At 39.3% G+C, this 26,668-nt stretch overlaps 1 protein-coding gene across 5 annotated transcripts in view; it reads left to right on the forward strand.

Annotated features, from left to right (window-relative positions):
* Positions 1-26,668, forward strand: part of lrch4 (leucine-rich repeats and calponin homology (CH) domain containing 4) — a 202,401-nt gene that overhangs the window by 26,518 nt on the left and 149,215 nt on the right. The gene's annotated exons all lie outside the window — the stretch shown is intronic.

Consider the following 26,668-nt stretch of genomic DNA (forward strand, 5'->3'; position numbering starts at 1 on the left):
ATTGAATTGGTATCCAGTGTCGTAAAATTTTATTGGTATTGGTATTGAATGCAGAAAATCTGTTTTTGTGATATCCCTTTTGAAGGATCAAGCAGAATAATCAAAAAAGTGTTCAGAAACAGGCTCTTCATGGCTGACTGATGAAGCTGTCTGTTTAGCACGCACTGCAAAGCACTTGCTTTTGATCTATAGGTGGTGGGCCTGCAGCTTACCGCTGGCAGTTCACCACAGTCCAAATCTTTGAAATGAGATGCTTCATGGTGCGAGTCCACAGCAATTCTAATGTTTGGGGCTACAACAGATATGTTAACAATTATATAAAGAAATGAACAAACAACATAGTTGTACAAGATAGAGTTGCCATATTTGGGTTGTGTCAGGTACCGATATCAACCACAGATTTCATGTTACTGATTTGGCCAATTCCAATTTTTTTTTTTTTAAACTAGGCTTCTGCATCCCCAGCCATGTAGAAATGTTATGTTCAATACTAAAAGCTAACATTTAAAAAAAATATTTTATTGAATTTATTAAAATTAAACATCATTCCATACAAGCAAGTAAAAGGTTACAAAGATAGGTTCAAAACAAGTCAACCCCCACCCATGAGAAAGTGGGCTAGGCCAACATAGTGAAACTTTAATAGTAGAAAAGTTAAGTAAGTAAATAAATAGAATAAAAAGGGGAGGAGAATCTGCTTCCTCAATTTAAATGCTTATTCTAAAATATTATTAATTATATCCTGCCAGGTTCTAAAATGTTTTGCACAGATCCTTTTCAATTAGTATGTACAGTAACATGAGTTGCCCAGTGACTGAAAAGAGGTGAGTTAGGATTCTTCCAGTTGAGTTAGATAAGTCTACGTGCCAATAGTGAAGTAAAGGCAATAGCAGTTTGTTTGTCCTGCTCTACTTTAAGCCCATCTGGAGGTACACCAAACATAGTTAGTGAATTAGGAGAGATTGGGAGAGATATGGTGCATGCCCAAAACATATGACCCAATGTTACAGAAATGCTGTCTGAGTCCTCAAGACTGATCAATATTTTTTCCAGAGTAGAAGTAGGTGGTAGGTGAGGAAAGTTGGGCAGGTTTTGTTTAACAAAGTTTCTTATTTGGAGGTAGGGAAAGAAATGTGTTGCTGGAAGGTTAAATTTGGAGTATAATTGTTCATAAGATGTGGAGAAGTTGTCTATGTACAGATCTTTAAGTGATTTAATCCCGAAAGTTTTTCAGACATTAAAAGCTGCGTACGTTTGAGAGGGAGGAAAAAGACAGTTATCTTGCAGAGGTGCCACCGATAAAAGCTTCTGTCTTAAAGCACTTCCTGCATTGGGTCCATATTCTGAGTGAATGAAGCACAATTGGGTTATTAGTATATTGGTGATAACTTGTATTTACTGGGGTACAAAGCAAGGAATATGAAGAAGTGGTGCAGGATTTTATTTCTGTTGCGGATTAGGCCTGTGTATGTTCATCCATTTGTGTCAATGTTCAGGTTTTTATAGTTTGTATGTTTGCCGCCCAGTAATAAAACTTAGTTAGTTACAGTAATCCCTCCTCGATCGCGGGGGTTGCGTTCCAGAACCCCCCGCGAAAAGTGAAAATCCGCGAAGTAGAAACCATATGTTTATATGGTTATTTTTATATTGTCATGCTTGGGTCACAGATTTGCACAGAAATACAGGTGGTTGTAGAGAGACAGGAACTTTATTCAAACACTGCAAACAAACATTTGTTTCTTTTTCAAAAGTTTAAACTGTGCTCCATGACAAGACAGAGATGACAGTTCTGTCTCACAATTAAAAGAATGAAAACATATCTTCCTCTTCAAAGGAGTGCGCGTCAGGAGCAGAGAATGTCAAAGAGAGAGAGAAAAAAAGCAAACAATCAAAGGGCTGTTTGGCTTTTAAGTATGCGAAGCACCGCCGGACAAAGCAGCTGCAAGGATGTACAATGTAAAGGTAGTCTTTCAGCATTTTTTAGAGGAGCGTCTGTATCCTCTAGGCCAGTGTGCGAACAGCATCTCTGCTCACACCCCCTCCGTCAGGAGCAGAGAATGTCAGAGAGAGAGAGAGAGAGAGACAGAGAAAAACAATCAATCAAAAATCAATATGTGCCCTTCAAGCTTTTAAGTATGCGAAGCACCGTGCGGGAAGCATGTCGCTTGACAAAGCAGCTGCACAGAAGGGAGCAACGTGAAGGTAATCTTTCAGCATTTTTAGACGAGCGTCCGTATCGTCTAGGGGTGCGAACAGCCCTCCTGCTCACACCCCCTCCGTCAGGAGCAGAGAATGTCAGAGAGAGAGAAAAGCAAACAATCAAAAATCAATACGTGCTGTTTGATCTTTTAAGTATGCGAAGCACAGTGCGGGAAGCATATCGCTTGACAAAGCAGCCATATGTAAGCCCAGCAAGGAAGAGAGTAATGTGAAGGTAATCTTTCAGCGTTTTTTGAGGAGCGGCCATATCCTCTAGGGGTGCGAACAGCCCCCGTGCTCACAATATAATTGAGGAGTTTTATTTAATACGTAATATGCGCTCTGGTTGGGTAGCTTCTCAGCCATCTGCCAATAGCGTCCCTTGTATGAAATCAACTGGGCAAACCAACTGAGGAAGCATGTACCAGAAATTAAAAGACCCATTGTCCGCAGAAATCCGCGAACTAGCAAAAAATCCGCAATATATATTTAAATATGCTTACATATAAAATCCGTGATAGAGTGAATCCGCGAAAGTCGAAGCGCGATATAACGAGGGATTACTGTACAGCCATGCCTCCTTCTGCCTTAGGTCTTTGTAAGGTTGCCCTTTGAATGCGTGGATGTTTTGAAATCCAAATAAAGTATATTGGAATGCTTTGAAATAGAAAAAGAAGCTTAGGAAGGATATTCATCTTGACAATGTTAATGCTTCCAGCTAAAGTGTGATAAAAGGTAGACCATCTATGCAAGTCTTGCTTAAGTTTTTCCAAGCAAACAGCAAAATTTTGTTGATAGTTTTGCTTACTTCTGATGTTTACCCCTAGGTATTTAATCTGATCGGTGATGAATAAAGGGAAAGTGTCCAATCTAATAATGTATGCTGGAGAGTTCACTGGAATGAGCACACTTTTATTCAAATTTTTTTGAAATTCCGTTAGTGCTGTTAGGACTGCAGGCACAGTGTGTTGTGGATCTGATATATGTATAGTACCGTATCATCTGCATATAGTGAAATTTTCTGTTCAAGTCCTTCTCTGATAATCCCCTTTATCTCATAAGCATTTTGACAGTGAACTGCCAGTGGCTCTATGGCAGTTGTAAAAAGCAGTGGTGACAAGGGGCATCCTTGTCTAGTACCACGTGCTAGTTTGAAGTAGTCTGACATAATATTGTTAATACAAACTGAAACTTCTGCACTGGTATAAAGCAGTTTAATCCATTCACATATGTTTGGGCCAAACCCTAATTTTTCCAATGTGGTGAAAAGGTAGTTCCATTCAAACACATCAAATGCTTTTTGTCTATCCAACGATAATATCATCTCTATGGTGTTGGAAATTGTGAGTGAATATATTACATTAAACAGGCAGCAAAGATTAGAAGCTAAATGTCTGCCTTTAATAAATCCAGTTTGGTCTTGTGATGTTATCGAAGGAAGATCTTTCTCAATCCTACTGGCAAGGACTTTGGAGAGAATCTTAACATCGTTATTTGGAATTGAGATTGGTCTGTATGATGCACATCGTAACAAGACCTTATTTTGCTTAGGAAACACGGTAATTAATGCTTGGCGAAAAGTTTGAGATAGGATTTTGTCTCTAGCTTCTGTAAATGTTGCTAATAAAAGGGACGCTAACTTAATTGAGAATTTTTTATAAAATTAGCAGGGTAACCATCAGGGCCTGCTGCTTTCCTGGTCTGAAGTGAGTTCATATCATCTAGAAATTCTGATAGTGCCAGGGGTTTGCCCAATTGTTCTGCACTGAGAGTATCTAGTTATGGTATCTGTGATGCATCCAAAAATGTGTTAGGTTGTGTCTTGTCGTCTTTAGTCTGAGTAGTAATTTAAGGCCTTATAGTAGTCTAAATGTGTGCATTATATTTTTTTGCTCAGTGGTTTTGTCTCCGTCTGTGTTGCTAATTGCTGGGATTACATTGTGAACTTCCTGATTGTGTATTTGTTGAGCTAAGATCTTGTTAGCTTTCTCTCTGTGTTCATAGTAAAGATGTTGTGATTTTAAAAATGAGTTCTGTTTCTTTTGTTGTCAAGAGGTTGAGTCCTGAATGCAAAACCTGTTTTTTTTTCCTATGAAGTGCCTCATTCTGACAACTGGCATGTTGTTGATCTGTTCTGGTAATTTCACTGATTAGCTCTGATACTTTCTTGGTTTCCAATTTATTTTTGTGGGACAGACAAAAAATAATCTGCCCTCTTAAGAAAGACTTCAGAGTTTCCCAGAGGATTCCTGCAGAAATCTCTGAGGATGTATTTGTAAAAAAAAAAAAAAAAAAAAAAAAAAAAAGTAAGTTTGGATATAAACTCCGTACAGTTCTCATCTGCTAATAACAGTGGGTTAAAGCACCATCTGCAAGATGTACAGTATATATGGGGCAAGTGATTTAAACTTTATGATCAAAGGGGTGTGGTCAGAGATAACAATAGCATTGTACTTACAAGATTTAATCATGGGCAAGAAATTATCTATGAAGAAATAATCAATTCTTGAGTAAAAGTGATGCACAGTTGAATAGAAGGAATATGCTCTTGAATTTGGGTTTAGGAATCTCCAGGGGTCTGATAAGTTATGATCAGTTACAAACTGATTGTTTTTGCAGTGTTAGATGACATCACCCCTGTGGCAGGAGACCTATTGAGGTCTGGATTTAAAACACAATTAAAGTCACCAGCCATTATAATTTTGAGTGTTTACATTGGGAATGGATGCAAATACGTTTTGGACTAATCCCCTCTCATCCACATTGGGCGCATAAATATTTATCAAAATTACTTTACAGTTAAATTACCCGTGACGGTCAGATATCGCCCTTCGGGATCAGATACTAAATCTGATACTACAAATGAGATTGTTCTATGTATAATAATTCCCACACCTCTAGTTTTCTTTGTAAAGCTGAAATGGAATATTTTGCTACAAGTGGGTCTCTTGTAAAAAATAGTACTTTAGCATGTAGACCTGTTAGGTGGGAGAATACTTTATTTTTCTTTAATTCTTGGTTGTAAGTTTGAATGTTAAAGGTCTCAAAGTGAACTGGTTATCTTTTGTTGACATTCTGTAGTCTTAATTTAGGATAATAGTATATTATTACATAAGACAGCTTTGACCTTAATTTCCAGTTTTTCCAGGTGTTATTGCCATGAAGCCTACTGTTACGTTGGCTCTTACAATTATAAGGATTAATAGGATAGATAAAAAAATAGCTTGCTGTCTTTCTTGCCTCCCCACAACCAAAAGAAAACACGATATCTATTGACTGTACAGTCCAAATACAATAAACATAAAATGTGATCTTAAACAGTTTGAGAAAGTAAACCCAGGGAATGATATTAAACAGTAGACCTGGATAAGCAGTTAACGTGTGATAGTAAGCACTAATACAGTAAACCAAGGGTATGATGTTAAACAGTCAACTATGAAGAAAAAGAAAAAATTCCACATACATACACCCATATACTCGTATAGTTGTAATTAAAACATAAAAAAGTGGCAGATAAGGAAATAGAATGGATAATTACATAATGAGTTTCATTGCGAATGGATCCTACAGCAGGTAAAATCTTTTGTCCTGCCAAGACACGATGCAACTCACAATCATCTTTCAAAAAGTGTTGGGATCAGTTTTCTTAACTCTTTTTCTGCTTCCTCCGTTGAAGTAAAAATGTACAAATTGCCTTGAATGTCCACTTTCAGTTTGGCAGGATACAAAAGGCTGTACAGTAATCCCTCGCTACTTCGCGGTTCACTTTTCGCGGATTCACGACTTCGCGGATTTTATATGTAAGCATATCTAAATATATAACGCGGATTTTTCGCTGCTTCGCGGGTTTCTGCGGACAATGGGTCTTTTTACTTCTGGTATTTGCTTCCTCAGTTGGTTTGCCCAGTTGATTTCATACAAGAGATGCTATTGGCGGATGGCTGAGAAGCTACCCAATCAGAGCACGCAGTTAAGTTCCTGTGTGCTGCTGATTGGCTCAGCGACGGAGTGCTGCATTAACCAGGAAGTCTCATCTCACTCATTCAGCATTAACGTGCTCTTGCTACTGCATTCAGGGGATTATCACCTTCATTGTCATCATTTTTACTGCGCAGCATATTCATCACCATCATCACGTCATATATAGCTACGTGTACTTCGCTATACAGTAAGTGTAAACTTATCTACCGATTTCATATTGCTTAGCAGTTGTCCCTGTTATTAATAGAGTAAAGGGTGGGTTGTAAACAATACAGGGAGGGTTTAAAAACGTCCAAATACACGTTAAATAAATATGGTGTCCCTACTTCGCGGAAATTCAGTTATCGCGGTCGGCCTTGGAACCTATCTCCCGCGATAAGTGAGGGATTACTGTATCTGATCTCAGCTTTCCGTAAGCGCTATTTAATGCTGTAAAATGGGCACATTAAGCGGCTTTTAAGGGTGAGAAATCGGGGAAAATGCGAATGTGGTTATTTTCAAATATAATCTCTTGTTTCTGTCTGAGAAGTAACATTGTATTTAGTTTAAATTGTAGTTTTTTTTAAAGCACATTATGAAAGTCCTAGGCTTTGAGGTATTCAGTCCATGTATGTGGTAAGCTGCTGCTATCTCGGTGTCTGATTTGAAATCCTCTCCAATTATTTTAAATAGTTTAGCTACGAATTTCACTGGGTTTGGACTTTTGCGATTTTTAGGGAGACCTTTGATTCTGATATTATTCCTTCTACATCCATCTTCGAGTGCAGCCTGTCTACCTCAAAGCAATTTGCATTCGGAATTTGCAGCCGTTGCTTTTTCGTCAGTGGTAGATGCCAGTTGTTCCACTATTTCAATTCAAGTTGTGAATGTTTGCTTAACATCTTCAAACTGACCACCAAGTGCTCTAGGCTTATTCTCAAATTTATACACATTTTCCTGTATTTTTTCCTCAATCTTTTCTAGCATAACTTTTAAAGGCTGCCTGAAAGCAATTAAACGGATTTCCTGGTCTTTAATATCCTGAAACAGCTTCTCATTTGTCTTTTGTATGTCCTTTATTTCTTTCCTTATATTTATGTCGTCCTTTATATTATCCTTGAGCTTTTTTATGTCTTGAGCGGTGGCCGTTGTTCTTGAGCTCGGACAGATCGTTTCGCTCTTCCCCGAACTCTGCGGGCGAAGTAGCATGCTTAGTTGCAGCCGATGTTATTGGCTCGCGAGCGGTAGATGACAATGTGGAAGGTAATGCCATTTTCAGTTTCATTGAGCCTTCTGGAATTGGCGAATTATCCCAGCCCGAATCACTTGCACATTCGCTCCCAATTTCGCTCTTTGCTGGGGATGATGCAGTAGTGTCAACAAGTCCCGGGAAATTTGTACTTTCACCTATCTGTTCCAGGTCAGTTTCTGGCAGGCTGTACCTTGAGCTTGAACTTGACATCTGTTTAGGTATGAACTGGTATACTGCCCAGCACTAGCTGCAGTATAAATTCACACCCGATCTGACGCTGTTTATTTTCAAATAATACTGCATTAGTCCGATGATGTTTTCTGATTGGTACTATTCAGGTCATAAAATGATTTCTTCTAAATGTCACATATATTGGTCTGTATAAAATGTCACATATATTTGTCTGGGGGGTGGGGTGGTATAGCAGGCAGCTTGCTGCTTATCGACACATTTTGAAGACAAACACTGACAGAGAGGTGCGAAGGGATATAAGGTGGGCCAGATTTACGAGTTTTTTCGTTGGCTCTGGTAATTCTATTGTTAAGTGTACTGATTCTCATTGCCTTTGAAATTTCAGAATATTGTAACATACAATTTTTAAAACAAATACACGTTAAAAAATAGAGCTAAAATAACTTTATAAGTCTCTGCTTTCTAATACATATATGCAAGCTTCCACTGAAATGAAAGACTAGCATTTTTTTCTTCCAAGCAGCATTTCTACTCATATTTTTGTGTCTTCGATAATTGTGTTCTTTTTTTGCTTCATTAAAGATTGCTTTATTTTTATTGATTTACTAATGCATTATACTATATTTAATTACATTAGTTGGCTCAATCCACCAAATGTTTTCCATTATTTCCATATTATCCTTCTGTAATGGAGTTCATTATTCCATGTTTTTAATGTACAGTAGACCCCCGAGAAGTCACGGTTCAGAGTTCGCGACCTCAGTCATTTTCGGATTTTTCCTTAGAACCTAATAATCTAATTGTTAGTTGAAACCACAAATAATCCTCCGCAATTTTTCTGGCTTTTCTCATGGCAATACTGTACTGTAGAGAGAACAGGAAGCAACTGTAGAGGAAAACGCAGCTTGAGATGGTGAAATTAGCCAATAGAATTTGAAACTGCAACTCCCAGCAGTCCCTGCAGTAGCTCTGATTTGGTCTTCTGCTGAGGGTGCTGGGGCTGTTCGGGTCAAAGGATGGCAGCATGGCTTTTAAAAAGGGGGCCAGTGACCAAAAGCAAAAAAAAAAAAAAAGTTTTTGTAATTTGTGTTTCAAGTTCCTGTCTGTTTGCCTTCTGTTGGGTTACCTGTACTTATTCGTTTTGTTCTGGATCGTTTCCTGGTTGGCGTCTGGATTTTCTGCCGTCTGCCTGTGTACATGAGGACTGTAAGTGGATTCATGGCCATCCTGCAAAAAAAAGAGCGTTCCTGAACCCATCCACCCATCTTCACCATTTCAGGAACTAGCGGTAGGACTATCTTTACATTCCCATTCAACGTGCGGATCTCTGGACTGTCTATTTTCATCATTACATTTCATCCGTTGCCGTTTTTCATGATTTACTGTGTGTGTTTTGTTTGTGCTTTGTTGTATTTAATGTGTTCTCGCTGTAAGAGGAACAGGGGTGGTATCGTTGTTTTCATTTATTTCATTTTTCATTACATTCTTTATTTCATTACCGGTTTGCTTTGTTTTTGTCTTTGTTTGTGATTGCGTGCGAGTTGGGCCAAGGCTGGGGGCGTCCCTGGAAACTCCACCATAAAAATAAATAAATCGCCGTCTTCTCGACGGTGTGAATCTTAGCGGCACCGGACCACTACAGTGTTATTCATTTCTCCATGCTGCTGATTGACTGTGATGCATCTCCAGCTGAGTGTTCTTGTGTTTTCCGTTTTGTTCCTTTTAACCCTTAAACCGCGACAACCGGCTATAGTCATTTCCCAGTGCCATTTGCGAGCACGCAGGAGCTGGTCAGTCAGTGACGTACATTCGTTGAGCAGCCAGCTCACGACCACTGCCCAGCCCCTTGTGAGCAGGGGGGCTGAACGCACCCCTAGAAGACACGGATGCTCCTCAAAAAACCCCTTTTAAAAATGCTGATAGACTATCTTCAAATTGCTCCCTTACTTGGTGGGCTTACTTGTGGCTGCTCTGTTGCATGAAATACTTCTTGCATGACGCTACGCATACTTAAAAGCCTGAACAGGACCTGTCCTTGTTGGCGGATTACTTTGTTTCTCTCTCTTCCCCCAGACATCCTCTGTTCCTGTTGGGGGTTCCGCTCCCGTTGTGCTCCCCTATGATGTTCATCTATTCTTTAATCGAGAACTAACTGCATACTGAGCTCATTTTAAAGACATGTTTGCTTGAAGTGTTTGAATAAAGTTCCTGTCTCTACAGTCTCCTGTGTTTCTGTGCAATTCTGTGATCCAAGCGTGACACCCTGCAGCACTGCAGCCTCACTGTCCCTGAGATTGAGCTGCTGCACTAGACTAGCCTGCAAGCATCAGCTTTTGCCTCTGTGCGTTTGTGTGCAGCCAGTTCAAGCACAGTTGGCTCGGTGATTTACTGAATTTTATCCATGGTGTCAGTTGCACCTTGTACATATTGTTCCGGTAGTTTTTAAAATTGTTTTTACAGTTCATTAGCAGTGTGTGAAATGATCAGTGTTGCAGTAATTGTGATGCTCTTTGCATGAAAAAAATGTGTTCCATTAAAATTTCACTTTTTCTTTGTGAATTGTGATGTTTACTTAAGTGCAGCAAAAAAGTATTTGGTTTCCAGGGATGCATTAACCCCCAAGGATGTGTTAATGGTTAAAGCCCCAAGATGCCACTGAAATGCCCTGCACCTTCTAAGGCATATGGCAATGAAAATGCACTTGCATGAATTACAGTACATATAGCGGCAACATCGGTATTTTACATTCTAGCACTGCGGGAGACATAGCAGTACAGTATACAGGTTTACCTTTACATTCTTTATTTTTAGGTTTGAAATTTTTTGAAAATTAAAGTTTGAAATGAAACTGTTTTGGGGGCATATTTAGGGCTTAAACTATAAAAATAGGCATTTTTTTAACCACGTCCAAAATTCACAGTTATTCACAATTCGCGGGTGCTGTAGGAACATAACCCCTGCGAATTTTGGGGGTGTACTGTAGTGCTGTTTATTAGAATTTTGAGTAGAGTTCTATATAATATACAATATTAGTTAACATTGAAATGCACATTTCTTACAGAAATAGTAATTTACTTAAAGATGTTACAAGCCCAGTGCCAGTGGTGAAGAAGGTGATAAATTCCTATCTATATTACTAAACCACTGTTAATATATGCACGGCGGACGCACCGAGGCGCATGCGCACTGCGGCCTTGGCACCTGCCCCAGAGTCAAACGCGGCGGCTTCCCAGAGTCAGTAGGTGGCGCCCGAACAACACAACCTCTGAGTGGCCAAACAACACAACCTGTACAGTCAAAGGCAGCAGCTTCCCAAAACGCGGCAGATTCCCAGAGTCAGTAGGTGGCGCCCAAACAACACAACCTGTAAGCGCCTAAACAACACCACCTGTAAACTAGACTTGCTCTAATCCACTGTGCCAGTAATGTAGATCACATAACGGTCATTTAGTTTGGCGCCCGCCTCAGAGTCCAGAGTCAAACGCAGCGGCATCCCAAAACGCGGCGGTGCCCGCCCCAGAGTCAAACGCAGCGACTTCCCAAAACGCGGCGGCTTCCCAGAGTCAGTAGGTGGCGCCCAAATAACACAACCTGTGAGCTACGCTTGCTCTAATCCACTGTGCCAGTAATATAGATCACATAACGGTCATAGACTCTAACCCAGCGGCTTCCCAGACTCAGTGGCTGGCACACGAAGACCACAACCTGTAAACTAAACTTGCTGTGCTCCTCTCTGCCAGCAGTCGGTGTCAGCAAAGGCAACGGAATCACGTCTCCACAAAACGAAACCGCTTTAGTACAGATATGCTTATGTAATTAAATGACATTTCCCCAGACACACCCACCCTCCATGATATGTCATCCATCCAGATATCGGACGGAACAGAAACTGATTGCCATTCTTGGATTTCCGATTCGCTAGCGAATCGCGGGCTTACTTGTATTAAGCAAGATTCTAAGAAATAAAACTTGGGAATGTACTAATATTGTAGAAGGTAAAACTCTTACAGACATGATGAATCTGGTTGCCTAGTTCCTCATACATCAAAAAACTCCAGTGTAATGATTGGTTCTGGTGTTGTGCATTTAGTTTATAAAATACATATCTAAATTAGCTGTTAATATCACTATGAATCATTTGCAAAAAAAACTTTGCAAAAGCTAAACAGTTTAACATACCTTCTAAATATATGCAATATTTTTCACTGCTTTCATGTACTATATGGTTCTTCCACACAGAGAACAGTATTCCTAAGAAGTTAGGGATGTGTTAATGTGCATCTGTAAAAGGGGAAAATGAAATTATTCCCACATTGAACTAGTGCTGGGCGGTATACCGGTTCATACCGAAAACCGTTTTTTATTTTTTTTATGATATGTATTTTTCTTATACCGCAACACCGGTTTAAATTGCCTAAACGACGTTCGGAACATGGCGCAGCGGGAAACTGTTCAAGTGTGGACCTTTATTCACTGCTACACCGCTAAACACAGATTTGTTGCACTAGGGCTCTTTTTCACTGCTACACCACCAAATAGTGGGCGGTAGCATAGGAATGCTGCGCGGTGAAAATGGACAGAGAGCCTGGAGATACTTTAGTTTTAAAAGGTCAGATGTGTAAATACTGTTTCTGTACTACTGGATAATACTGCAAGCCAAGTTGTACTTGTTTTATTTGTTTTCAATACAGTGTAATGTACCTGGGTACTGTGTAATAGTGTGATAACATGTTGACTTTATTCTCGCCGTTTATGTCAAGATTAAAGTTGACATGTTGACTTTATTGTTGTAATTTGTCATTAAAGTAGAACATTGTAAACTAAACTTCATCGTAAAATGAATATTTAATTTACTAGATTTTCTCAAACCCCGTCATAAGTTATATAGCACATTAAATGCTTTGTGTTAAGTGATTCTTAAACTGACTTCTTCTTGCACTAAGAGGAGGCGCAGGCAGCGATCTGTAGTCAAGAATACATTCACTTCATGATCTTCCTTCTCTCTGAACATTTAGAATGCTAAAATAAATACTTAATATAATTTTCATGGTGAAATGCATTAAAGCATGCATTAATCATATGGGGGCACGGCGGCGTGCCTGCCTTGCATTTGCATGTTTTTCTGGTGGGTTTACTCAGCGCTTCAGTTTCCTTTCAGAGTCATATAGGATGTGGGGTTTTGTTGTGCTATATTGACCCTGCTAGTGTATGTTTTGCTTGTATTCATCCTTCGATGTGCTGGCGACTCATTCAGAGATGGGCGCAACTCTGAATGGATGGCGTAATTAAACATGTATAACGAAGATATTTTTAAAGTTCTGAACACTCCGTGGGCTAAGTTTATAACTAGTTTTAATTTCACAAAGACGTTTATCGTGTGGTGATTGGTTATGTGGTGAAAGAAAAAGGAAGGATAGGAACTGGGGTTTTGGTAGCCTACGTCAGATAGAGACAGCATGCATGCAATAAAGATCGCCCGCTCAGAAGAACATGCGTTGAATTCTGTGTTCGTGTCTCCGACCAGCAGATCACAAACCCAACATTTACACAATGAGCCTCGTCACACCTGCCATAATGTTCTCTACACTGAACATACACCTGGGGACCCCTTACTGCGAGGGAGCAGCACTACCGCCTCACTACCGTGCATGTGTAATACCTGCTTTAATGCATTTCATCATGAAAATGATATCAAGTATTTATCTTAGCATTCTAAATTTTCAGAAAGCAGGAATATCATGAAGTGAATGGATTCTGTATGGTGATCGCTGTCTTCTCTTAGTGCGGAGGAAGTCGGTTTAAGAAGCGTAGTGATTAACCACTGGGTCGGGGAACGTAACACAAAGCATTTAATGTGCTGCATTAATTTATGACGAGGTAAATTAAGTAACTGATTAGACATTGATTTTAGGAAGAAGTTTAGTTTACGACATTCTACTTTAATTATGAAGTAAACTATGAGAATAAAGTGGAAATGTCGACTTTAATCTCAACATAAACGGCGAGAATAAAGCGGAAATGTTGACTTTGTTCTCGACATATAGTTTGTATAGCTTAGCTTGAAGCAAGGTCCATATTAATGCAGTTTGCCTAAATGATGGTTCAGTTGGTAAAGATGTCATCACCAAGTTGCACTTGTTTTATTTTATTTTAATTTGGTGAATACTGTGTAATGCACCTGGGCTTGAAGTCTTGAAGTAATAGTGCAACTATCAGTAATAATACTATTATTTTATTTTATTGTTATTATTTATTAGTTTAAATATTATGCAGTTTAATGATGATAAAGTTGTTTAAAAAGTCACTTTAACGTGTCAGTGGACAGAGATTGTTAACATTAACAGAAAGTGTAGTTGGTTTACAAAAAATATTTACTATTTATTCCTTTTCTAAGACATATTCGGTGCAATACAATTTTTGACAAGCACTTCTGGATATTTTACTAAGTCTAAATGCCTCTTTGTATGGTTGAAAATATGTTGTCAGAATTATAGTTTGTTTTTGCAAAATTTGTTAAATAAAAAGGTTCTATATTTTGACTGCATCTGTCATGCAATGTGATACCTTCTCCATTAGTGCCACCCCCTTGAAAGCTATCACTTTATGGGGCAATGCAAAACTGTATTAATAATTGTGTGCACATTAAAATGTTTGTTTTGTACAGTGTACAATACTCTTGACAGTGGAATAGGTTATTCTTAGCCAGTAATTGCAGTGGAAAATGTGGTTAACATCCACTCATGCAAAAAAAAAAAATACCGTCGAATACCGTGAAACCGGGATAATTTAGAAAAATAACGTGATATAGAATTTTGGTCATACCGCCCACCCCTACATTGAACATAATAGAAAATGAGCAATTGTTTTGGCTGTATAACATTGTTTATGCAATATTTTTAATAAATACAACCTACTTCACATATTTAATAATAATACATTTTATATATATATAATATATATATATATATATATATATATATAAACATGTTTCCTATACTCCAAAGCTATTATTTGCACTCAGCAATGTATTTAAGACTAATTTTGGGTAATGCAGTTTAAAACAACACAAATCCATCAATTGTTTATTTTGTATATTATCTTTCACTGCACAGTGAAATACTTATTTACTGAGAAAATAAGAATGTAATACTAGGAAACTACCAAAGTCCCCTTATTATTTTTTTTTTCTTTGTTTTATGTGCAGATGATTGTAGATAGAAACAGTATACTAGCAATAGGGGAGTGGATTTATTGATTCATTCATTTTCTAAATCTAATTATTTCAAAACAGTAATTTTTAATAATATAAAAATAATAATAATACTCCCCGTGACCCTGTGTTCGGATTCAGCGGGTTGGAAAATGGATGGATGGATAAAAATACTAACATAGCACCTTTCTCATGCTGAAGGCACTTCTCATAGTTTCAGAAAGAACAGCAGGTATATGTGACATTGGATACAGGTACTTCTTGCATAGAACACTAAAACAGATAAATACAGGATATACAAAGCATTAAATAAAATCAAAGACAATAAACCAGAGTAAATACTAAATTTAGTACTAAAGAAAAACCTGAACAAATAAATAATTTCTGATACAGCACGCACGCACATTTTACTGAGCATCTGGACAGAGTGGTAAACTGGAAAAAGGGGCAGAATTTTAGGTTAAGTTAAAAAGCCTTCCTGATCCAAATGAGTTTTAAGTTGTTTTTTAAAAGAATTGAGTCCTCTGATCTAATTAACTAGGGGGCTTCGCTCACCAACCCCTGGTTTTGGGTAACCCGAAATACATTGATCTATGTAGGAGATATATTGGAGTGTAAAGGTGCAGATGACGTACATAGGAAATAAAGAATACATAGTATGGCACATTACAAAGATTTATTCGAATATTTCTTTATACACAACATTTGTAGTAAAGATGGCGTGTTGTCCTTGGATGAGTTCTCCTTGGTATGGAGTATTTATAACCTTAACCTTAATGTCAGATGAACACCGAACTCTTGAGAAGGCTACATAAAGTTGTCCATGTCCAAATACAGGCTCAGAGAGGTATATGCCAACTCTGTCCATGGTCCATCCTTGGGATTTGTTGATCGTCATGGCGAATGCAGGTTTAATGGGAAATTGGCATCGTTTAAGTGTGCAATCAAAACAGTATTGTTAGTATGTGATCCTGTAAGTACATTTGCTTCAATAACATTGTCTGTCAAGGTGTTGATGAGTAATCGTGTACCGTTGCATAAACCTTGTTTAGTATTAAGGTTTCTTGATAGCATGACTATTGTTCCGACCTTAAGGTTAAGATTGTGTTGTTGCAATCCGGCAGGGTAATAGTGTTTAAATATTCCAAGGGGAAATTAAGATGCTCATTTGGAGCCGAGAGTGTTTTGCCTCCGCTGTTTCAGACGCGCGTTGTAGGATTCTGTACGTTTAATACGGAGCGATCGTTAATTGTTATTATCTATCTGGTGACGTGTCTGTGTTTTCTGTGGTTGTACTGTGAATATTGTATTACTGTAATGTGATTCACATATGCTGTGTAGTCCAGACGTTTATTAGACGACGGGAGTTCCTAACGGCCATATATAACGAAAACAATAGTTCAGCCCTACCTATGAAATGTAATCCTCCGGGATTTGGTGTAAAGTGTTCAGCGGTTTGTACAATCCCAAGCAGCACATTATTCCTAACTTCGCTCTGCAGCAGTGCCACCCACAATATGGCGGTGATGCCTGCGCCTTTTCGTACTATCTCGGTTTTGACTATGCTGTGTAGTGTGGATGTTTGCGGCATCCGTACTCTCTCCGGGCTGACTTTGGGGCGGGGCGACGAATCCTGTTGTGTGTGTTTGTTCTGTGGCCGTTCTCTGTGGCCGTGTCGTTAGGTATGGGCTTGTTGTTTTTTTTGCTATTTCCGTTAGTTGAGCTGTATTGTGTTTGAATTTGGTGTAAAGCGTTCAGCGGTTTGTACGGTCCCAAGCAGCACATTATTCCTAACTTCACTCCGCAGTAGTGCCACTCACAATATGGCGGTGACGCCTGCGCCTTCCGTACTATCTCGGGTTTCACTATGCTGTGTAGTGTGGACGTTTGCGGCATCCGTACTCTCTCCAGTTTGACTTTGGGCGGGGCGCTGAATCCTGTTGTGTTTGTTTGTTCTGTGGCCATGTCGTTAGGTATGGGCTTGTTGTTTTATTTGCTATTTCCATTAGTTGAGCTGTATTGTGTTTGAATTTGGTGTAAAGTGTTCAGCGGTTTGTACAATCCCAAGCAGCACATTATTCCTAACTTCACTCCGCAGTAGTGCCACTCACAATATGGCGGTGACGCCTGTGCCTTCCGTACTATAGTTTGTCTACCGTTAGTAATATGGATAATTGCACTTACTGTTAATACGGAGCGTGTTCTGTGGTTGTGCGTGTTTTCCTTGGTATGGAGTTATTATAATCTTGACGTTTACGTCACATGCATGCCAAACTCTTGAGAAGGCTACATAAATACAGGCTCAGAGAGGTAAAGGCCGACTCTGTCCATGGTCTGTCCTTGGGATTTGTTGATTAGGTATGCGTTGTTTATCTCATGTTTATGGTTACGGTGTGCTAGAAGCGCGTGGACCATGCTGTGTAGTGTGGACGTTTAGTTCAGAAGCGCGTTGTAGGCGCCTGCGTCTTTCATACTTTCCCGCGCCTTCCATACTATCTTTGTGGACCTGTGGGGCATCCGTAGCCTCTTCCGTTTGACTCTGGGGTGCAGCGCAGAATCCGCTTTTTTTTTGTGGCTGTGTCGTTAGTCGTTAGCGATGGGCGCATTGTTGCTTCATTTCTCATTCACGTTACTTGAGCTCTTTCGTTTTTGGGCCGTGACTCCTTCGTTTTCGCGCTTGCGGTTTATGAGACGCGCGCTGTAGGCACCTGCGCACTATGTCTCATGGTCCCATCGCCGTGTACCTGCGTCCATGCCTTCCGGTTTACCATTCTCGGTTAGTAATATGGATTGTGGGAGGTCATTCCAAAGTCTTGGCGTTCTATAGCTGAAGGCCTTGTCACCCATAGAGTGAAGGTTAACATTGGACATGAAAAGATTGCCACAATCAGAGGACCTTAGTGTTCAAATAGGAGCAGAGTGATGGAGAAGGTCACTTATGTGGTCCGGTGTGGGGCCATTTAAAGCTTTGTAGGTTATTAACAGAATTTTATATTTGATCCGTAAGACACTGGGAGCCAGTGAAGGTGAAGCTGGATGGGTGTTACGTGCTAGCTGTTACTGGTTCATATAAGGACTCTTGCATTAAGTCTGTGATATAAGATTAGAAGCAGCACCTGCCAGTAGGAAGTTATAATAATTGACGTGGGATGTGATAAAAGAATGGACAAGTTTCTTGACATTAGAAAAGGAGAGGAATGAGCGGAAACTGGATATGTTATGGAGATGGAAGTAAAAGTTTCTTAATGTAGTTCATGTGGGTGAAATAAGAAAGGGAGGAATCAAAAATGACACCAAGATTCCTTGCATTAGATGAAGGCCTGATGAGGTCATTGTCAAGAGTGATTGAAAGGAGCTACTTTTCTTAAGTTGTGCTTTTGTTCCAGTTTGCAGGTGTTCAGTTTTTTTGCAATTTAATTTTAAAAGAGAAATACTCCATCCAGGTTTTAATTTAACTGAGGCAAGTTGTGAGCTGAGAAAGTTCTAATAAAGTTTCACTTTTAGCATTGAAATTGGTCATATTATTCATAGCTTTGGTCTGGGTTATTTTTATGCAGATGATACTAAACTCAAAGGAAAACATGTACATACAGAAGAGCAGAGGGCCTAGGACAGAGCCCTGAGGAATGCCTTGTTTGACTGGTGCTGAGTTGGATCTGCTGTTGCCAAGACTAACAAACTCTCACCTGTCGGTCAGATAGGACTTAGACCTCAGTACAGCATTTGACACCATCAAACATTACATTTTACTGTCCAGAATGGAGAATACAGTCATGGCCGCAATTATTGGCACCCCTGGAATTTATCAGAAAATGCACCATTTCTCCCAGAAAATTGTTGCAATTACTAATGTTTTGGTATACACATGTTTATTTCCTTTATGTGCATTGGAACAACACAAAAAAACAGAGGAAAAAAAGCCAAATCTGACATCATGTCACACAGAACTCCAAAAATGGGTCAGACAAAATTATTGGCACCTTTTCAAAATTGTGGGTAAATCGTTTTATTTCAAGCATATGATGCTTGTTTGAACTCACCTGTGGCAAGAAACAGGTGCTGGCAATATAGCAATCACACCTGAAGCCAGTTAAAATGGAGAAAACTTGACTCAACCTTTCTGTTTGTCTGAGTGTGCCACACTAAGCATGGAGAACAGAAAGAAGAGCAGAGAATTGTCTGAGGACTTGAGAACAAAAATTGTGGAAAAATATCAACAATCTCAAGGCTACAAGTCCATCTCCAGAGATCTTCATGTTCTTTTGTCGACTGTGCACAACATAATCAAGAAGTTCACAACACATGGCACTGTAGCTAATCTCCCTGGACGTGGACGGAAGAGAAAAATTGATAAAAGACTGCAATGAAGGATAGTTCGAATGATGGATAACAGCCCAAATCAACTTCAAAACATATTCAAGCTGTTTTGCAGACTCAGGGTGCAACAGTGTCAGCTCGAACTATCTGTCGACATCTGAACAAAATGAAACGCTATGGCAGGAGAGCCAGGAGGACCCCACTGCTGACAGAGAAACATAAAAAAGCCAGACTGGAGTTCTACTGTTTACAGAAAACGGAATGAGGCCTACGAAGAAAAGAACACAGTACCTACAGTCAAACATGGTGGAGGTTCTAAGATGTTTTGGGGATGTTTTGCTGCCTCTGGAACTGGATGCCTTGACCTTGTGCATGAAATCTGAAGACTACCAAAAGATATTGGGGTACAGTGTAGGGCCCAGTGTCAGAAAGCTGGGTCTGCGTCAGAGGTCATGGGTGTTCCAGCAGGACAATGATCCCAAACATACCTCTATAAGCACCCAGAAATGGTTGAAGACAAAGCACTGGAGAGTTCTGAAGTGGCCAGCAATAAGTCCGGATCTAAATCTTACTGAACACTTATGGAGAGATCTCAAAATTGCTGTTCGGAGAAGGCACCCTTCAAATCTGAGAAACCTTGAGCAGTTTGTAAAAGAAGAGTGGTTGGAAATTCCAGTTGAGAGTTGTAACAAACTTGTTGATGATGGTTATAGGAAGCGCTTGATTTCAGTTATTTTTTCCAAAGGGCGTGCAACCAAATATTAAGTTGAGGGTGCCAATAATTTTGTCCAGCCCGGTTTTTGAGTTGTGTGTGAAATTATGTCAGATTTGGCTTTTTTCTGTTTTTTTGTGTTGTTCCAATGCACATAAAGGAAATAAACGTGTATACCAAAACATTTGTAATTGCAACAATTTTCTGGGAGAAATGGTGGTTTCTGGGAAAATTCCAGGGGTGCCGATAATTTCGGCCATGACTGTATTTTGGTATCTCTGGCACTGCCCTCCAGTGGTTTAACAGAATTAATATGCTGGATTGTCCAGAGTCTCCTGCCATAAGTAAATCAGGGTTACCCGAAGCAGAGCAGTTTTACAGCTGTGCTGCGCTCTGAATGCAGACTGCAAGGGTTCCATCAAATTATTAGTAGTTAAGTAATTGGTTAGTTGGTGAGGCCACAACATACTCGAACTTTTGACAGAAAATGTAAGTGAGAAGTAGGTCTAAAATTGTTAAATTCCTTAGTATTAGAGCCGAGCATCACTCGGGTTGTAAAAACCAGTGCTAAAAGTGTTAGTCCCAAGCGTCACTTGGGCAACATTATAGATGTGTCTCGCGTAAGCATTAAACTGGAGGATTACTCCATCTTTAAAAGTACCAACAGCGTTCATGCTGAGCATTGCTCTGTTACCCAGGTAATGGTGTAGACATGTCTTCTACTAGCCTCATAATGTTGTCTTGTAAGAAACATTTTTCAGTGTTGCACATTCTTAACAATGATATGAGCAGTGATGATGAAGTGAATCTGTCTTCAGGCAGTGAAACTGAAAACAGACGGTGAAATAGAAAGGGATTCTGATAAATCCGAAAGTGACGAATTCAGTCGCACATGTCCAGTGTGCTGTTCTAAAGCTGATTAGTCTGGAAAGAAATCTGCAAGGAATCGCATTACTATTGTCCTAAACGTGAGGTTGGATTGTGACTTATGTCACTTCTGACTTTGTACTTTTAGTGTTTTTCACGCTTTGCAGTAGAAAGATCAGATTTAATAAATGTATTATTTTTCAAGCCGAAAAATGCAACGGTTTGTACATGTTTTTTCAAGAATAAATGTAACACTAAGGAGGTTAAGATTTTCAGGATCAAGATTAGACTTGTTTTTAACACTGAAGTTACAGAAGTGATTTTAAAAGTGCCTGGCACAAAGTCATTGTCAGGGGATGCATTTACTATTGTTGTAACAGTCTGGATTTAAGAAATATGTTTGGGATGGGGTCCAGTACAGAAGTATTTGGCCTCATCTTACAAAGCAGGTCATTAACAAATGCAGATGTGACTGGTGAAATTTAGAAAAGGAGCTGGATGGAGTGACAAGAAAGGGAAATATATAAATGGATGATGGATTTGTGTTAATTGGATTATTTAGATTTTTTAATTTATTACGGAAAAAGTGGAGGAATTATCCACAAACTTCAGTAGATAAGGTAATTGGGCTAGTTGCAGGATGAAGTAGTTTATTAACTACAGAGAATAAAACCTTCATGTTATCATGGCCACTTTCTATTATTCTGCCATAATGCGTGTTCTTGGCTTCAGTTATTTGCATCTCTGTAAGTCCCTCTGAGCGCCGGCAAGGATTGAGGCACTGATATTTTGAAGGTGTCTGAAAGAAATTTGATGTTTACAGGTAAGAAATGGGAGAGGTAATGAGGCCGTGAAAAATACTGCTTGTCGACAAATAGCTAGATCAGGTCTAATATATGACCAGCATAGTTGGGTAGGAAAATCGGCATGCTGCACCAAGTCAAAACAGTCTAGCAAGGACAGGAATTCACTTCTCAGTCAGTATGAATGTTGAAATCACCAAGAAGAGTGACTCTCTGGGAAAGGTTCAATCAGATCAGGTAAGAAAGACCCGTTGTATTTTGGGGGACGATACAGAACAAGTAAGATAGGGCCAGATTTCATTATTATTTTAAGAGCCAGACACTTGAAAAACAATGGACCATCAGTTGGGATTATTTAGATGTTTAACTCGGGTCTAACAATTACTGCGACCCCACTGCTTTGTCTTGAGCTGCGAGACTCTTTGATTTAAATGTGTCCAGATGGGGTTGCCTCAGTAAGAGGCGTAAATTAATTTGTTTTTGTCGAAATTTCTGTTAAGCTGAGCATATCAAGGTTGGAGTCTGTAATGAATTCCGATAGCAGCAATGTTTTGCCATTAAGAGATCTTATGTTAAACAATGCAGTACTACCTAGTAAGGGTTCGTTGTGCACAGATCAATAATGAGAGTTTATTTTAACATATTGGAAATTTGCACATTGAACTTCTTATTTCCTAAACCATTATTGGGACAGTTTATTACTGAGCAAATGCTGCTGGTGATCTTACGATTGACTGCCAGGCGGTGGTGACCTGATCAAAGATGTAAATATTTCTGGTGCCACACAATACCAGTATCTTTTAGGGTATTCCAGTCTGACCATTTGCTCTGGTCAAACTGTTCAATATGGAGGATTTTGGTGCGAGAGTATTTCAGCATAGAGGAAAAGCAGAACTTATCTGACAGTAATAGAGCACAGTGGAGAAAGTGAGATGGGCAGGTGAGAAAGCACAAATGAGCGATAGCAACATGGCAAGAATCCAATTGAAGCATAGACTGATGCGGCTGGAGGATTAATCCATTAAAAAGTAGTAAAGATGCACGTGAAGATAATTACCAGAATTCAAAGGTTCCAACATTTAACCATATACATCATTGCAGTCCCGCAGATCTCCATAGCGTCTTGTCTGAATGTCTACTGTCCAGTGGCTCTCACACCTATAATCTCAAAGTGCTTTGAAATGCTGGTAATGGTGGAGATTAAAAAAAAAAAAGTCCATTGTTGCAACAGTGGACTCCCATCCAAATGTTTATGGAAAGAACCACTTCACTTCTGACCCATTTCATCTGTGATTCATGTGGCTCTCTCCCACTCTGCTTTTAACACCATTATCCCTCAAACACTGGTAAACAAACTGACGCTACTTGGATTAAACTCAATTCTCTGCAAATGGATTTTGGATTTTCCAACAAACAGGCTTCAGTCATCATTCTCAATACCAGCACCCTCTAGGCGTATGTTTTCAGCCCCCCTACTGTATACGCCGATGACCTATGAATATACTGTATATCTCACTCTCCAAATAATCACAATGAAATTTGCAGATGACACAGTGGGGACAGGGCTTGACACTCATAATAACAATGATTCAGCATACAGGATGAAAATGGTTCCTGTTAAGGACAACAATCTTACCATCAATATCAAGAACTAGACATTAAGCCCGTTACTATAACGGGCGCTAGAACAGTAGTCCATAAACATTAGTCAGAACAGTCTATATTAAATGGCAAGGGACCTTTTACCTCATTAAATTTTTTCCGTAAAATGCCTGTAATTTTCTCTGACAGTAATACTGGCTTTGCTGTCCATAATATGCGTTTAATTTTCTGTCACAACAGTGGGCAATCAGCGGATTCTCCCCAGCAACTGATGTAATGTGCGTGAAAATAAATCAACTTTTAAAAGTCATCGTATTGTAATATCATGAAAATTCGTATACTAATCCCACCTCTTTGGGGAAGCTGGTCTCCGCATCTCAGTACCTGATTGGATTTTTCGTGTTTTATGTTTTAGTCTTACCTCATTTACCGAAATCCGATTGGATTGGCCGCGCAATATTTTATAGCTCCCTCCCTCCCTCCGTCAGGCGGCCTTTGAAGCATCTGCTTTGAAGCATCGCACTGTGCCCCAGCGCATGCGCACTTCACCAGAAGACACACACACACAGACACTGGATGCACACAGGGGTTTTATTAAAGAGGATACTAAGGAAATGATTGTGGACTTCTGGTGGACTGGCATTCTCCCTCCTCTTCCCCCTTTATATCAGTGGAGAAGAAGTTGAAATTGTCACCTGCTTCAAATACCTGGGGGTATATATTACAAATGACCTTTCTTGGAGCTATAATACAACCTTTCTGGTAAACAAAGCCCACCAACTCCTCTACTTCTTGAAGAGGTTGAAGCAGGCTGATCTATGCTTCTCTATTCTAACCTTCTTTTATGAATGTGTGGTAGAGAGCATCCTTACCTCTTTTATTACGATGTGGTACAGCAGTTGCTTGGCCGCAGATAGCACTGCAGCAGGTTGTTTAAGTCTGCAGTGCTTATCATCTGTAGCAGCCTACTCACTATCAAGGACATTTACACCAGGAGAAAATGTCATTCATCCTGTACATGGACTGTTTGCCCCCATCCCATCAGGTAGGAGATTGCATAGCTTACGGGCTAGCACTACCAGGTTGAGAAACAGCTTCTTCTTGGATGCCATTAGACTAATGAATACAATATCACTAAATCTGACTGTATATTCTGTGATTTATACTACACTTGACATTTTTTTTTTCAGTAGTCTCATGTACTAAACTATTGCTACTACCTTTTTATTTGCTGCTAATTACAGGACATATTGCAGTAATATATACTTTATTTTAACCATGGTTATTTTACTGTATTTATGTATTAAGGTTATTTCGTTCTGTAATCGCAAAGTCTATGGAGTTAAGGGGCTACTTTTTATTATGGTTTTTTTTTTTTTTTTATGGGGTTATTGTAGGCACTGTTTAATTACTGGGACCCGAGTATCGAAGTTCGTTTCTGCACATGAATGTTGGAATGACAGTAAAAGAACCTGGATCCTTAGTACTCACTTTAGCACCGTTAGCCAGATTGGTGTGAACATCAGCTCATTTCTCCAGATGAAGCACGTATAGAAGGCGTTGACAGCAATCCAGCATTTCCATTTTAATTAAGAAGACAGAATATTCCTGGTTCTTAGATTTCCATGATACAAAGAGAATTGTTCACAAATCAGGCAAGAGCGGGTAATCAAAACAAAGTTTCGTCCATTGAATCACTAAAACATTCATATCAGTTGTCCCTGAGGCTGCAAACTCAGTCAAAGCAAAAGTCCATTTAAAAAAAAAAATAAAATGAAAAAAATCCAAATTCAATACAAAAAGTAATCCGTTATATCCATGAACTTTACATACAGTAAGAGAAAGTGAAAGAAGTGTATAAAGTGCAAGGTTAACACGAATTTTAACAAACAGTGTTAATGGGGAGGAGCAGCCGCAACATGCATGTGCCAGTGTTCCCTCACCTGGCCTTATATTCGATTAATTTTACTAGCCCGGGGTATAAGGCAGGAACCAGTGTTTGTTTGGGCGCTGGGCCATTGAGGGGTACGCTGTGCCACACATGCACAGTCACTCATAGAAGACCAGTTTAGATTTTACTTATCAACCTAATCAGCAAAGTAGTATTAGTAAGAGACTTTTTCCGTATTTGTATACCACCCAGACTAATGCTACAGAAGTTTAAATATCTAGAACAGCATTTTGTATGCTGAACAGAGACTGAAAATTTTACCATAGTTATATTTATTTTTTCTTGAAAAAATCCTGGTAACTATTTAATTTTCCTGGTAATATTCCTGGAAACCTTTTCTGCCAAAAAAAAGACATGTCTGTATCCTGCAAGTCTCAGACAGACAGCAAACGTTTTTTCTTATGCTCGTGCATAAGAAAAGAAATATCACTGTATGCAAAAATATATATTATATTTAAACCTCTGCCCAACATTAATTGTCTAGGCTGAACTCTTGAAATTATGAATGAAGACTGACTATGTTCTATTCTTCAAGCAAAACACAACATGGACACATAACGACAGTACACGTCAGTCTGATACATAAAGTGAAAATGTAGAACTATTGTGCAAAAAGTATATGAGGGTTTTTCTCAAGTTACTGATGTTTCTCCCAAATCCCAGACTGCATGTCTGTGTGAATAATTGCTTACTTGTGAGATAAGGGTTGATTTGGTAAAAATTTTAAAGCATTTTAGTGAATATGCTGTATTTGTAGGATGACCTGGTTCACACAATACTTTCCTGGAAATTCACAGTGTGGATGGCTTAGACGAACATTTTTTTTTTTTTTTCCATCTCCCCATGAACTTTCACACATGCATACTGCAACATTGTTAGCGATCTGCTTTGTGCATGTGCATTGTTACAACCCGATCAGTACTCTACTAGGGGGCTTCGCCCCCTGCTCGCTTCGCACGCCAACCCCTGGTGTTGGGTAACCCGAAATACATTGATGTATGTATGAGATATATTGGAGTGTAAAGGTATAGATGACGAACAATGGAAGTAAAGAACCCATAGCATGGCACATTAGAAAGATATATTGGAATATTTCTTTATACACAACATTTGTAGTAAAGATGGTGTGTTGTCCTTGAATGAGTTCTCCTTGGTATGGAGTATCTACAACTTTAACTTTAATGTCAGATGAACGCCGATCTCGTGAGAAGGCTACATAAAGTTGTCCATGTCCAAGTACAGGCTCAGAGAGGTATATGCCAACTCTGTCCATGGTTTGTCCTTGGGATTTGTTGATCGTCATGGCAAATGCAGGTTTAATGGGAAATTGGCGTCGTTTAAGTGTAAAAGGTAATTCCAGGTAAGAACTTGGAACGACAACTGTAGGAATCAAAACAGTATTGTTAGAATGTGATCCTGTAAGCACTTTTGTAGACTTAGCTAATGGGTGACCGTTTATGACTTCAGCGACTTTTCTCATTATCAGCTCTGTGTATAGCTTGTTTTCAGGAAGGGTCTGCCATTGCCAACTGGTGGCCTGATATTTACCCCGGTAGATGCAAAAGGAAATGAACTATTGTAGGATCCAATGCAGTCCATAAAG

Source organism: Erpetoichthys calabaricus, chromosome 3, assembly GCF_900747795.2.
Source record: "Erpetoichthys calabaricus chromosome 3, fErpCal1.3, whole genome shotgun sequence".
In the NCBI taxonomy this organism is placed as follows: Eukaryota; Metazoa; Chordata; class Cladistia; order Polypteriformes; family Polypteridae; genus Erpetoichthys; species Erpetoichthys calabaricus.